At 44.2% G+C, this 12,717-nt stretch overlaps 3 non-coding genes across 3 annotated transcripts; all 3 read left to right on the top strand.

Annotated features, from left to right (window-relative positions):
* Window positions 1–1,111: 1,111 nt before the first annotated feature.
* On the top strand, window positions 1,112–1,184 carry trnav-cac (transfer RNA valine (anticodon CAC)). Its single transcript has one exon. It is a non-coding gene; the product is annotated as a tRNA-Val (tRNA).
* Window positions 1,185–1,729: 545 nt separating this feature from the next.
* On the top strand, window positions 1,730–1,802 carry trnav-cac (transfer RNA valine (anticodon CAC)). The gene has a single exon. It is a non-coding gene; the product is annotated as a tRNA-Val (tRNA).
* Window positions 1,803–3,374: 1,572 nt separating this feature from the next.
* Window positions 3,375–3,447, top strand: trnav-cac (transfer RNA valine (anticodon CAC)). The gene has a single exon. It is a non-coding gene; the product is annotated as a tRNA-Val (tRNA).
* Window positions 3,448–12,717: the final 9,270 nt, after the last annotated feature.

The raw sequence follows: 12,717 nt of genomic DNA, 5'->3' as shown, positions 1-12,717 counted from the left end.
GGTAGACAGTTCGGCAAAATCGAGGCCCTCCATGAGCTCCAGAGGCTGGGGATCCCCGAGACTCATTTGGACATCCATCGCACCGCATGTTGTTTCGTCCTGAGGGACCGGGGTCTGAGGTCTTGGAGAGTAACCGCAGTCAAAGGGTTCCAGAGTGTATACAAAATCTGGGGAATAGAACCAGGGGTGATCCCGGGTTTGAAGAGGCCTGTAGAGCCTGTCGACGTCCGCAGCTTTCGGGTAAGACATTCTCTTTAATTTTAAACCATGAATGAATTGTTGCGCCTTTTATCCTATCTCTTCACTACGTCACGACACACCGCCCTCTTAGAAGAGAGTAGCCCCTGAGCCGTCAGACCCCCCTCCAAAACCCCACACGTCGTCTGTTTTATCATCGTCGTCGTCATTCAAGGGGGATATATAATCCATAATCCAGCATATTCTCCTTCTAACCAAATCCAGTTGCGAACATTTGGTCAAGATGTCAAAACCATCATTTATACAGTTTATGACCTCTTTCAAGAACGGCTAGTCCACGGCGTCAAACATAATTTCAGTAACCTGTTTTTCTGGATCCTCCACACCCCCTTCAATAGGGTTTGTAATCAGGGTACTGCTAAACAAAACCTTACGATCTGTAGTTTGAGTTAGACTCTTCACCACTCTACCGTAGTTCTGCAAGCTTTCCCATTCACACCTTTCAAAACCCTGAGTCGGAGACTCCATTTCGCATTCTCTTGGACCCTCTTGCAAGCCTTCTAGAGTCTTATCCACAAGCCCCAGATCTCTCCAGGCCATCACCTTCAACCAGTCCTCATAAGAGTATTCAATTACCGTCTCAAAAGGTTCCAACGTACCCTCCTTCTCTCCCAAAGCAAAAAGCTCCACTCCAACATAGCTGGGATCCCTTTTAAAGCGCAGGGCGACCTGCCTTTGAAAGAGTTTCCAAAGTGTCCTGATGTGCCCTTTAGCAATGCCAAACAGGTCTGTGAAAATGGCATCCTTTCGCGGCACTTCAGACGCCATCTCACAGTCTAGCCGACCTGAAATGCCTGAGCCCGTTTTACCAGCCGGCTTTGATAGGAGTTATTCGAAACACCAGGACGGGTTGGTTTCCGTAGTGTAGTGGCTATCACGTTTGCCTCACACGCGAAAGGTCCCCGGTTTGAAACCGGGCGGAAACAGCCTGCTGTGGGCCGGCCCTTTTCGTCCTGCTTGCCCTCGTGGTTCCCCGGAGGCGGTAGGTGGCTTTTCTTCATTGGAGTGCCCGAAATTGGTGCACTCAGAGCGTCCGTCAATCGACAGGTTGAAATTGTAAATGCTGGTGTAGGCACTTTTAATTAAAATCTGATGATGAAGTTATTGTTGTTGTTGTTGTTGTTCTTGTTGTCGTCGTGGTCGCCGTCATTATTATTGTTAAAGTAAAGCTACCGTAAGGTGTAGAAGGCACAATAGCTCTGTGATTGTCTGATGGTGGCACAAGACAAGCAGCAGCTGTTTGAACAAGCCATTGAGCATCACCTTGTTGGGGTAAGTGTAAGTCTTGTCATAGCTCAGGGCGTTCTTCCTTTGAAAGAGTTTTCAAAGTGTCCTGATGTGCCCTTGAGCAATGCAAAATAGGTCAGTGAAAATAGAAACCTTTATCTCACAGGCTGGCCCACGGGAAACGCCTGTGTGCGTTTTACCAGCCGGCTTCGATAGGAGTTATTCGAAACACCAGGACGGGTCGGTTTCTGTAGTGTAGTGGCTATCACGTTCGCCTCACACGCGAAAGGTCCCCGGTTCGAAACCGGGCGGAAACAACCCGTGGTGCACGCGTGCCAGTGCCGTGTTACCCGTCCCCCATCTCTCTGCCCCAAGGGTGGCTGTCGTTTTCTCTTCCTCGGAGTGGCAAGAAATCCTGACCTTGAGAACAAACGATGTAAGAAGGGTAGCTTTGCGAGGCGCTGGAACTGACACTTTTAAAATCGATACATGTTGTTGCTGTTACAATACGACCGTAGCAGGATCGGCGACATTGCTGTTACTCTTATGTAGTTGAAGGCGCAAAATAGCTCTGATAGTCTGGTGGTGACGGAAGACCACCAGCCGTTTGAACAAGCCATTCAGCATCACCTTGTTGGGCTAAGTGCAGGCACTGTCTGATCGCAGGGCGTCCTGCCTTTGAAAGAGTTTCCGAAGTATCCCGAAATCGGTGCACTCAGAGCGTCCGTCCGTCGACAGGATGAAATTGTAAACGCTGGTGTAGCCACTTTTAATTAAAATCTGATGATGATGATGATGATGATGTTGTTGTTCTTGTTGATGTTGTTGTTCTTGTTGTTGTTCTTGTTGTCGTCGTGGTCGCCGTCATTATTATTGTTAAAGTAAAGCAGTAGTTAGATTTGTTGCTACCGTAAGGTGTAGAAGGCACAATAGCTCTGATAGTCTGGTGGTGAAGGAAGACCACCAGCCGTTTGAACAAGCCATTCAGCATCACCTTGTTGGGTTAAGTGCAGGCACTGTCAGAGCGCAGGGCGTCCTGCCTTTGATAGAGTTTCCAAAGTGTCCTGATGTGCCCTTGAGCAATGCAAAATAGGTCAGTGAAAATAGAAACCTTTATCTCACAGGCTGGCCCACGGGAAACGCCTGTGCGCGTTTTACCAGCCTGCTTCGATGGGAGCCATTCGAAACGCCAGGACGGGTCGGTTTTACCAGCAGTCTCCAACGGTAACCGTTCTAAGCAAGAGGTGACGGTGTCAGTTTCCGAAGTGTAGCGGTTATCACGTTCTCCTAACGCACGAAAGGTCCCCGGTTTGAAACCGGGCGGAAAGAGCCTGCTGTGGGCCGGCCCTTTTCGTCCTGCTTGCCCTCGTGGTTCCCCGGAGGCGGTAGGTGGCTTTTCTTCATTGGAGTTCCCGAAATTGGTGGACTCAGAGCGTCCGTCCGTCGACAGGTTGAAATTGTAAACGCTGGTGTAGCCACTTTTAATTAAAATCTGATGATGATGTTATTGTTCTTGTTGTTGTTGTTGTTGTTCTTGTTTTTCTTTTTGTCGTCGAGGTCGCCGTCATTATTATTGTTAAAGTAAAGCTACCGTAAGGTGTAGAAGGCACAATAGCTCTGTGATTGTCTGATGGTGGCACAAGATGAGCAGCAGCTGTTTGAACAAGCCAGTGAGCATGACCTTGTTGGGGTAAGTGTAAGTCTTGTCATAGCTCAGGGCGTTCTTCCTTTGTAAGAGTTTCCAAAGTGTCCTGATGTGTCCTTGAGCAATGCAAAATAGGTCAGTGAAAATAGAAACCTTTATCTCACAGGCTGGCCCACGGGAAACGCCTGTGCGCGTTTTACCAGCCGGCTTCGATGGGAGCCATTCGAAACACCAGGACAGGTCGGTTTCCGTAGTGTAGTGGCTATCACGTTCGCCTCACACGCGAAAGGTCCCTGGTTCGAAACCGGGCGGAAACAACCCGCGGTGCACGCGTGCTAGTGCTTTGTTATCTGTCCCTGTAACGCGGCCGGCCATCGTTTTCTCTTCCTCGGAGTGTCAAGAAATCCTGACCTTGAGAACAAACGATCACAGAAGGGTAGCTTTGCGAGGCGCTGGAACTGACAGTTTTAAAATCGATACATGTTGTTGCTGTTACAATACGACCGTAGCAGGATCGGCGACATTGCTGTTACTCTTATGAGTAGATAGTAGGGTTTTATGGGCGCGGCCTATTTTGTTATGACGTATGCCCTAAGCTTATTAATATTCCTACGTCATAATTGAGGGGCGTGATTTTAGGTAGAGTTATTTCCTTAATTATTCCTACGTCATATCCGTCAGAAAGTGTACACCCATAAAACCCTGAACAACAAGGCCGCCCATAACCTGTTGTTCTTGTTGTTCTTGTTGGTCAACTGTAGAGTGTGAATGGGTCGGCTCTTCCTGTAGTGTTTGGGGGTCTTTTTTAAATATACATGTAATGGTTTAGTAAATCTAAACCGTTATAAGATCAACAAGTTCTGCTGTCTGTAATGGTCCCAGGTCTTAACAATGCCAGTTTTGAATAGTGCGTTTATCATATTCACACTGTCTCTGTCTGTCTCTCTCTCTCTCTCGCCCAATCATTTTATAAGATCAACAAGTTCTGTTGTCTGTTATGATCCCAGGTCCTAACAATGCCTGTTTTGCATAGGGTACTTATGTTATCCACACTGTATCTGGCTCTGTCTCTCCCCTCAAATTTAATTAAAAATAAAATTAAAAAAGAGGGTGTGTGTGTGGGTGTTTGTGTGTATAGGTTAATTGTTTAAAAAAAAAAAAAAAAAAAGCTGTGGTTATATTTTATCTCTCACATAATGTGTTCAGTCGTTTTACTTAAATACATTCTAGGGTCTTAAAGCTCATAAGAGTTAGACTTAAGATAAGGATATGCTTTTAAGGTATTTTAGCAGTCTCAATCCCTGATGATAAGGAATCGTTTAAAAAATAAAAACAACTGATCACTCAATGCTAAATAGATCACAACACTCAAGGCTAAATCACTCACACCATGGGTGGCGGGGGTGGGCTCAGACAACAGTACGTATGGCATGTGGTATCAAAACATTAAGAATACTTTTAACCTATATAATTTATAAGCTTTGTAAAATAAACCCAAATATCTCTTTTGCGGGGATAAACGCTGTTCTGAGTAGTTTGTGACTTGTTTAATACCAAACAAAGCATCGCTATTAAAAAAAAAAAAAAAATCACTGTAAAAGCGCTAGTTATTTTTGATCTTTATAGTTATTTTCTTGGCTCAGGTTGTTTTTTAGCGCTTATAAAGGCCTGAAATATTCTTAGTGGTTTGTTGACTATAGGTCTTGATGCTTAAAAATGTTTTTTTGAGAGACCTAAAGGTTCTAATAAAAGTTTAGAGTAGAGAGGAAGAGATCGTCTCCATCTTGGTTTCTATTTGAAATTTGATGCAGTGTCATTTTATTGGTTGGTTTTGATATGTTAATTGGTAACAGGGCGGCACAAAGGCCAGACCAGAACAATGCCTTACAAGCAGATCCGGCATGTGGCCATCAGTATAAGTATGAAGGTCTGGTCTTCAGCTCGACAGACTCATACTGACCTTTCGATTTAAGACTAAAGATCAACAATGTCCGGAAACAACATCAGCGACTTCGATTTAAACGAGTTTTTAGGCAAGTCTTCAGATTATTTTCATTGACTCAGAGCGTGTTGTGTGCATGTATTGTAAATAAGGCTATAACATCTGTTTTAAGTTCTGTAAAATTATTTTTCAGCCAGTCAACAGGAGTTAATTCCCAACGCTGAGGAGATCATCTGGAACAACGACGGTAAGATTTTTGTGTTTGCGCTCATGGGTTCTTATGTATGGGTGTGTGTGGTTTTGAAGCGGCTCATTAGAGTTATGAAAACATTTTAATATATATTAATGCCGGTCTCTTTAATTACACAGAAACTATCGAAAGGCCTGTGATTAATGTCTCCGAGGATCGACCAAGAGAAGTGGTTGTCCCTAGACATGCTGTCTGCCGACCGGGTAAGAACTAAACCCCTGTTTGTTTGTATAACGTTTCTGTAAGATGTTTGAGTCCAGTTTTGTTAATTTAAAAAAATTATCCTGTCTAACAGTATTAAGAAACGTGGTTCGAGACAACGAAAGGCCTTCCACATCGAGGGCTTGTTTCGTTTTACCTTCGAGAACCGTAACCTTTCACGAATCTGAAAGGCCGTCAGCCCCGGTATCTGATAGATGTGAGTATATGTCTGCAGCCTGTAAGAGGTAAAAGCTTTTTATAAAGCGGTGTGGTTAAAGGTTAAACATGTCTCTTACCTTCACAGCGGTGCAAAAAGCTAAACCAGCCGAAAAACATAAGAAACGATTATTCTGTGGAGGTAAGTAAGATCTTTCAAACTTTAATGTTTTTAAAAGGGCTTTGTTTGCCCGTTGAGGGCTAATATTTAAGCCATGGGTGACCGTTTCCTGTAGGGCGGGGGCTTCTGGGAAAGATCTTTAGAAGTCCGGACAGGTCTAGGCTTGTTTCTGGGGAACGTGTTTAGAAATGACCGATTGCCGTACCGTCTGGTTAGGAAGTAAAGCCGTCTGAAAGGGTTTAGTAAGTTGTTTGGCTTATCTCCCGCTATTATACTTCTGTTTTAAAGTGGTTGTAGGAAAAGGCTTGAAGGTGTTCATTGTATTTAATATTTAAACAGATCGTGAAAACGTTTGTGAAACAGGAAGTCCCGGGATCAGGAAGCGTTTACACTTGGAAGGTTCGTTTAAAAATGAAATGTTGTTGTGTGTGTGTGTGTTTTATTAACAATATTACAGTTTTTAAAGAAACATTTAAGAAACAGTTTATTTACAGCGGCTTCTCTCTTTTACATTTATTATCAAGTCCTAATAAATATATTGTCTGTAAATAATAAGGTGTTGTAGTGAATGTCTAAGGCTATTTTCAAAGGTCTAAAAAAGCTAAAGGTTTTGAATGTCCTGGACATGTTGTTTTAAGTTTGATTTCTGTCGCCGTTTAAAGATGTAAATGTAATGTATATTTTTATTCTTCCCAAGACTCTTGGGATAGTCATTCTGTGGATGAGCTATTGAGGACAATTACCCCGTCTAAGTGGGATCAAACATCTTCCCCGGTGAGATCACCGAGAGGATCCCCCACGGTGGTCTTGGAGACCCCCCAACATCTACTCAGGCCACAGCCTTCTGGGGGTAATTCAACACCCCAGATTCAGCCCGCCGCATTGTCGGGCGGAACAAATACAGGCATCCAACAACCTCAGGGGTCGCCGTCAGTCAGGGCTGACACACCACCCAACGACGGCCTGGTTTCAACATCGTCCCCCCAGACCCGTTTCTTGGCTACAGAAACGCGGAACAGTACCCCGCGCTTGGCCAGGGTGTCACCGCAAAGGCCTTCTTGGTCTCCGTCCATGAGTATACGCTCGCTCCCTGCCTCCTTCGACCGAGATTTACCGGAGCGACCATCCTTTGAAGCTGAGCCAGGCCACCAGCCCCCGGAGCTACTTCCTGAAGGTCGGCATGAGTTGCTACATACTTTGTTACAAAATCAAAGACTTGTGTTACTGGGGCAAAACCTGGTGATAGAGAGCCAAAACACCCTTATTAATACCCTTACTAACGAATTGTACCGTATTTAATGTTTTAATAGACACAAAACGCCTTACTATTGTGGGTTGTTGGAAAAATAAAAAATAAATTAAAAAATGTCCTGACTTGGTAAAAGAACTCACAAACTAAAGGATTATGAACAAGCTAGGGCCCCAAAAAGACCTTCCCGAGAGAACATCCCCGGCCCTGTTGTGAACTCCTCTGATGTCCCAATGAACCTGGAACTATTACAAATGATAAATGATTTAAATAACCCCCAATTACCACCGATAGAATGTGAATTAACACACTTACCGGTGAACCCCGACCTGTTACAGATGGTCAATGATCTAAATAACCACCTCCCACCGGTAGCGCTTATAGAGGTTCACCCCCTAGTTCACCCCGATTTGTTTGAAATGGTGGAGGCTTTGGAGGAGCTACCCCGACCAAATTCTGCCCCTATTATAAATTATTTGAGACAATTAGAACACAGGATGGCGGCAGAAGCAGCCATCACTATAGAGGAGGGTCTTGACATTAACCGGTTGGATATCTTTGAAGGACTTTTACAGGCTTTAAATGAGCCTCCTCAAAAAGGGGGTTTTGTAGATGTCAGCAGTGGGGGTGTTCGGAATGTGGAGGGTTCTGAGACTGATAAGGCTGTGGAGGACATGCTCTGTGAGAATGTAGGGGGTGAAGGCTTGGTTCAAAATGATGATGTGTCCAAGAGTACCAGTGATCCCGTGATTATAGATAGACCGGCCTATAACAATTTTGAAATGATTCAGCGTTTTACTTTTGCAGAACTTTTAAATTGTGACAATTATGCAGAAATATTTGTCAACATACACGAGGCCTTGCAGAAAATGCTTGAACAGGTTGCTGAAAGGGTCAGACCTCGAGATGTTGTACAGTTAGAACTCAGAGGGGATGCTTTGTTTAGCAACCTATCTGCAATGCTGAGTGGAGATAATTTAGATGTCTGGCTAAAATCGAAGCGTTATTGCAAAGTAACGCAGCCATCTTAGCTGATGAAAGTCTGTCTCTGGTAATGAATGTGGTTCGTAACCCTGAGGGTGGGGCGCTTAGAAGACTGTCGAAATGCTTGAAGAACGACATAATTAGGACCAAGCTCAGGCAATTAGTGGTGAGTTCCAGTGGGGACAATAAGCTCTGTTTTGCTTACAGTTTAATAAAACTACTCACCCCCGACATGCCTGAACCCCAAGCTCTGCAAGAGGCTTTAATGCTTCATCAGAGGGCCGGCTTAAACTCTCAACAGATGGTTGCCTTTTCAGACATTACCAAGTTTGAGGAGTTGTTGTCTTTAAAAATTGTTGTGTGGTACCGTTGTGAGGTAAAGGAAGTATTTGTTAAATTTCAGACACATCCTGAAACCCATACACAGACACTGTTTCTCTTCCTAGGTGATAGACATTAATTTGGAATAAAGAGTTTGACGGCTTTTTTGGGTTGTTCGTATGTTTGTCATTGGTGTTATAAGGCCTTCAATGATAAGCTTAAGCACCGCTGTGACGGTTACTGTAACGTCTGTTTCAATCCGCAATGTCGTAAGGGTTTGGCCCCTACCATCCAATGTAAAGATTGCTTAAGGATTTGTCTCTCAACGTTCTGTTTTTCCGAGCATAAGGTACAGAGGGCCGCTGCTGAGGGGGTTAAAAAACTGAGTTATTGTGATCAAACTAAATATTGCCCGCAGTGTTGCCTCCAGTACCATTTTCATGAGGTTAAACCACACAAATGTCTGGAGCCGAGATGCAGGATCTGTAATGCTGATTTAACCTCGGGGTCCGAACACCAGTGCTTTATTCAGCCGGTTAAAAAGGAGCCGCCGCACAACCGGTATGTCTTTTTTGCTTTTGAATGCCGGCAAGAAAACGGGGTCCACGTTGCTAATTATATACACTGTATTGACATGTTGGATCGTGAGTGGTCAGCTAGCGGTGAGAGTTGTGTCAGGGATTTCTTTACGCGGTATCGCGGTCCAAAATACCTCAATTACACATTTATTGCCCACAATGCTAAGGGTTATGATTCTTACATTTTGATGAAGTATCTGGTGGAAAATGGGGTGACCCCAAAAATAATAGCTCAGGGTAGCAAGATCATGTGTTTCACCGACGAAGCTTTCAACTAACGTTACATAGACTCGTTAAATTTCCTCCCCATGAAATTGAGCGCTTTGCCTAAGGCTCTGGGTTATGAGGCTCAGAAGAAAGGTTGGTTCTGCCATTTTTTTAATACTAAGGACACTCAAAATTATCGAGGGTCCTACCCGCCCGCCTCTTATTATGGGGTTGATACTATGATGTCTCATGAGAGGGAGGAATTCTTTAAATGGTACAATACGGTTAAGTGAGGTGTTTTTGATTTCCGAGAAGAGATGGCCGCTTATTGTAAAAATGATGTGGTGATCCTTAAAGAAGCCTGTGTGCGTTTCTGCGCCGAGGTTATCAACACATCGGGTCTCGACCCTTTGCAAAGTGTGACCATAGTGTCTCTCTGCATGAAAATGTATCGGTCCAATTTCTTGCAGAGAAACACTATAGCGGTCACCACTTCTGACAACTATCGTGCTAGACAAAATAACTTTTCGACTGTCTCCATACAGTGGCTGGAATACCTGAGTGCCCGGGATAACATATTCATCAGACATGCTTTAAATCAAGGGGAAGTCAAAATGGGGCCTTACTACTTAGACGGTTTTAGCGACGTGTTCGGGCGGCGTACCGCTAATGAGTTTGCTGGTTGTATTTACCATGGCTGTCCTCAGTGCTTCGACCCAAACACCTTTAACCCCGAATCACAAAAACTCTGCGGTGATATCTACTATGATTTCCAGGAACGAATTGAAACTTTAAAAAACACCTATGGTTTGAACGTGCTGGTGATTTGGGAACACGAGTGGACGACCCTGAAGCAACAGGATGCGGGGGTACAATGGTTTATGGAAACCTTGGACTTTCCTGAATGTCTAGAGCCCCGGGATGCGTTATTTGTGGGTCGTACCAATGCCCTCTGTTTACATTATGAGGTAAAGGAGGGTGAGAGAGTAGATTACTATGATTTCACCAGTCTGTACCCTTATGTCAACAAGACCAAAATGTACCCGCTGGGGCGTCCAACCATTGTTTATCGTGACTTTCTCGAAATCGGACATTACTTTAGTTTGATCAAAGTCACCATGTACCCTCCTCGCGAGCTGTTCTTACCCGTGTTGCCTTACAGGTGTTCGGGAAAATTGATGTTCCCTCTGTGTAGAACGTGTGTGGAAACTGAAAATCAAACTACCTCTTGTCTGCACAGTGATGAAGAGAGAGCGCTGACGGGTGTCTGGTGTAGCATTGAGCTTGACAAGGCGGTGGAGAAAGGTTACAGAGTCGGTAAGGTGTATGAGGTTTGGCATTTTTCTGAAAAAACTGATACTCTTTTTGCTGATTACATTATGACCCATCTGAAAGGGAAACAGGAGGCATCGGGCAATCCCTCATGGTGTGTTGACTCCGCGGCCAAAGAGCGATACGTTCAGCAATATTTTGAAAAGGAAGGGATCCGTCTAGAGCCGGGGAACATAACTGTAAACCCCGCCAAGAGACAAATGTCCAAACTGATTTTAAACAGTCTGTGGGGTAAGTTTGGGGAAAGAAATTACCGTCTAAACACAACCTTGATTAAAACCCCTGAACTGTTCATAGAATTTATGTTTTCCAAACAACATGCAGTATCACACTTTCAATTCTTAAATGACCACGTGGCACAGGTCCAGTGGAGGGCCCCTAAAGATTTCCCCACCAAACAGGGGAACGTTAATGTTTTCATAGCGGTTTTTACCTCGGCTTACGCCCGGCTTGAACTGTACAACTTAATGGATCAGTTGCAGGAACGCACGCTCTATCATGATACTGACTCTGTAATCTTTGTCACCAGGCCAGGGGATTGGGTCCCTCCCCTCGGGGACTACCTTGGGGAGTTAACGAGCGAACTAGATCCTCAGGACCACATAGTGGAGTTTGTTTCAGGGGGTCCTAAGACTTACGCATACAGAACGGCTGCGGGTAAGACCTGTATGAAAGTTAAGGGTTTCACTCTGAACCATTGTAACAACAAGCTCATTAACATCAAGTCTCTGACGACCCTGGTAGAAAGTTTTGTAACCGAGAAAGACGCGCCTCCTCGTGAGATTATTACAGCCGGAAATCAGATCTATCGCAATAAAAAGGGGTACACGTTGGAAAATAGATCACTAAACAAACGGTTCAGGGTGGTGTACAATAAAAGAGTGTTGAAGACTGATTATACCACTCTGCCTTATGGATATTAGCGGTGGTTTTGAAAACAGACTTCAACACCCTTTCTCCTGTATTATAGCCGGTCCCTCCAATTCGGGGAAGAGCTATCTTATAAAGAACATCATAGAAGATGTGGACGCAACCGTGTCCCAAGCTCTTGACAACATAGTGTGGTGTTTCTCTTGCTGGCAACCTCTCTACGATGATTTGGCTTGGAAAAAAAATAATCTGAAATTTGTGCAAGGTCTCCCCGCCTCGTTGTGTGGCGATGACTTGTTCCCGCCCGGTAATACTAACCTAGTGATCCTTGATGACCTGATGGAGCAGGCCGGTGACAACAGTGAAGTGGAAAAAGCTTTCACAAAGTACACTCATCATAGGAATTTAAGTATTATTTATTTAGTTCAAAATCTATTTTTTCAAGGTAAAAAAAGCCGCACTATTAATTTATATGCCAATTATATAATTCTTTTTAAAAACCCCAGAGATAAACTACAGGTCACCGTCTTGGCTCGTCAAATGTACCCTAACCAGACCAAGTTCTTTTTGGAGGCATTTGAGGATGCCACCAAAAAACCCTACGGGTACTTGATTGCGGAATTAAATGCACAAACCCCAGAAGACTTTCGCCTAAGAACAGGTTTGTGCCCGCACGATTGGCCGGCAGTCTATGTGCTAAAGAAAAGGAAATAAATAAGAATGTCTGTTCGGATTAAAAGAAATCTGCCGCTTTTGCAAATGTTATTTGAGAGGAGCCCGCGCCATAGGAAAGCTGTGCTGGCAGGGGCCCCCTCGGATTTGATCGAGACCCTGTGTGAAATAGCTTTTAACATCTTACGCGGTAATATACCCCTAACCCCTTCTCAACATTCTAAACTCAAAAAACAAAAAGCGGTTATCAAGATCATCGCTAATAAGAAGTATTCTATTAAAAGAAAAAGAAAGAAGATTAATCAAACCGGGGGTTTTATAGGACCGCTGTTGAGCATAGCCGTGCCTTTCCTAACCAGTCTTCTAGCTTCCAGAGTGGGTTAATAATGGAATATGCTCAGAAAATGTTTTTGATCCCTCAGGAGCAGCTTGAGAAACTGAGAAAAAATGTTGTCGGGCCAGAGCCCATTAGACAAACGGCCGAAAACAACCTGGACTCTGAAATGAAAGCTATACAGGCCAGGGCCGATTTAAATCAGTATTCCAAAGCCCAGTTGTATACCAACACGTTACAGCGCTACCTCCGTCTGGTTAGACAGGGTGAAAAAGATCAAAACATTTTAACTTTAACCATGGCCTCTCAA

Source organism: Amia ocellicauda, assembly GCF_036373705.1.
Source record: "Amia ocellicauda isolate fAmiCal2 chromosome 11 unlocalized genomic scaffold, fAmiCal2.hap1 SUPER_11_unloc_2, whole genome shotgun sequence".
NCBI classification, from domain to species: Eukaryota; Metazoa; Chordata; class Actinopteri; order Amiiformes; family Amiidae; genus Amia; species Amia ocellicauda.
Note: the sequence above shows the minus strand (reverse complement) of the source record. Positions and strands in the feature narration are given on the sequence as shown.